This window comes from Colletes latitarsis, unplaced genomic scaffold, assembly GCF_051014445.1.
Source record: "Colletes latitarsis isolate SP2378_abdomen unplaced genomic scaffold, iyColLati1 scaffold0072, whole genome shotgun sequence".
In the NCBI taxonomy this organism is placed as follows: Eukaryota; Metazoa; Arthropoda; class Insecta; order Hymenoptera; family Colletidae; genus Colletes; species Colletes latitarsis.
The window spans coordinates 57,501-60,000 of NW_027488422.1; positions in this window are offsets into that span (position 1 = coordinate 57,501).

Here is a 2,500-nt window from a genome sequence, read left to right on the forward strand (position 1 = left end):
GATAATGTGACATCGATCCATGACTCACCGGCAGGGCTGGAGTATGTAGGAATACTTCCAGCCTCGTTCAAAATCGTCAAGTCGTGTAATGCGATAAACTCTTCGAGTTTCTCGCCTCGCGTGTCCGGTCGAACGCTTTCTCCCCCCCAAAGGTGGGATTTGGCATTGACGTCCGCGGCTATCACGACTCGACGGTGTTGGAGAGCATCGAGTGTCCTCTCCAAGCGTGCCAGACTTGGTTCAATGTCTTCCGAGCATTGAAAGTACTGGCTAACGAGGTAGAAACTACCGAAGGGTCCGCTAATGCAAACGCAGGAGGTGTGAGTATCACACAGCTGTGTGATTTTTACCACCGAGATGTCCGGGTTTCTGACCACTATTGCGGCCATAGCCCGTTCATTCTCGGCGATCACCTTCGCCGTGAGCCCAAAGCCTGGAATCTGTCCCTGAAATTGGTAAGGTTCCTGCATGAGCAACACGTCGATCTCCTTTGCGTGCATTAGCTCGCTCACCTCACCATGAACAATTAACGCACGCCGCATATTATGCTGCGCGATGCGCAATTGCCTTAGAGGATTCTCCGGGTCGTGTCTATCCATAATTCGTACGAGATACTGCTAGATCTAAAGCTGCCTTATAGGCAGGGCAGTTTTTGTCTCGCGACTTATGGTTGTGCTGATTACCTCTTGCTTTACAGTTGGAGCAAGTTGGGGACTTACTCTTCGCCGTACAAGAGGCAATGGTATGCCCTTCTTCGGAGCAGTGACCGCAAACCTCGTTTTTTGCTTTGCAATGTTTGGCCATGTGGCCAAACATTTGACACTTAAAGCAGCGTGTCACCGAGACGTAGTCCTGCACTCTGCATGACGACCACCCTAGGTACACTCTGCCCGAGCTCTTCAGCCGCTGGCGAACCTGCGGACTGACTTCCATGACCCAGTTGGCAGTGTCCTTTTCCTTCGGGCCGGTTGCAAACCGGACCTTCAGGCTGGACGACACATCCCCCTGGGTCATATCGCTGAGGTTTTGCTTCCAAATACTGGAAGAAACCTCCTCTTTCCTCATCGCCTTAGGAACGTCGTACACTATAAGTGTAGGGTTCCTCAAGGTCGGTAGAGTAGCTGAAAGCCCTACTTCTTTCAGCTTCGCGCAGTTGACGAAGGCCTTTAGATCCTCCTTGCGCTCGGTTTCGACGGCTATGCCACCGGAGTGGATGCGTCGGACAGACCTCACGCGGATCTTGGCCTTCGCCGGCTTGACCAGGGACAGAACAGTTTGTTTGGTAACGTCGCTGTTCTGTCCTTTCCCTTTCGGCGGGAAAATACGCACCACGTGTCGTGGTGGTTTAACCGCCTCTGGGGAAACTCGATTGGCGTCAACCTTTACCGCTTGCGCGTAGGTTGTTGCCGCACGAACTGGTGCGGGTTTCACAGTCGGACGGGAACCCGTCGTCTGCGAAACCGTCGGGGCAACCCTCTCTGCGATCCTCTGGGAGGCTCTCACCTCTTGCCGGATCGCCGCGAGCTGTCCTTTTAGGAAAGAGTTCTGCACGAGAACCTCCTGGACTAGCTCGTAGAGAGCTGCCGCGTTGCCAACGATCAAGGCTCCGGTTTCCTTGCTGAGCCTGGATTCTTTTCCAAGACAGCTGGTCCGGATACCCTTGAACAGTTTCGAGGCCTCCCCACCGATTTTGTCGAGAGGCCTGTTCGAAGGTCCAGGTGTCGCCTCCGCCGACACCTTTCCTGGCAATTTCTCGCCGCTTTTCCGGGCTTTTTCTGCCCTCTGCGGCTGCTCCTTTTTGACGACGGTTATCCAACCGTCGTCGTCGACTTTCTGGCCCTTTCCTCCGTCCGGGGACGTGGCGTTGCCTTCTGAGGTTGCCTTTGGCTTTTTGGCCTCTGGCTTCCTCGGTGGAGTTGTACGGGGTGGTGTCCCCGATCCGTCCTTCTTGATATCCTTTGTCGGCGCAGGGGATATCGTTCCTGCAGGCTTCGATGTTGTAGCCTTGCTTCGTAGCGTCGGGGGTCTGGTGCTGGGGGGCGTTTTAGCGCCCTTCCCAACTTCAACCTCCTTCGCCTTTTTCTGAGGTGGTGAGACCACCCCAGCCTTTTTACTCGCTGCCGTCGTCCTGCCGGGGGCAACGACGGTAGCCTCCTTTACTCCCTTTTCCCCCTTGCGGGGTACCGAGGCGTCTATTGGCGTCAGTTTAATTTTAGGATCCATACTTATAGGAAACTGTTTCGTCCCGGCGTGTGTCCCGGCCTCCATGGACCCTCAATTGGAACCCGGCTCCGCCTGGGTTAGGACTTGCACCCGGGATATAGTCCGCGAACAAAGGCCGACCGGGCTTTCCCCGGACTCCTAGGTTCACTTCCTCGCCCAATAGAACCCACGAGTGGTGTTCCGAGCCGATTGACTAGGCACAGGGCTGCTTTTCTCGCCTAGCCGCCTGTCTAGACGAAGCAGAGGCCAAAGGTACGTGTTGGGCAGCTACACTCCC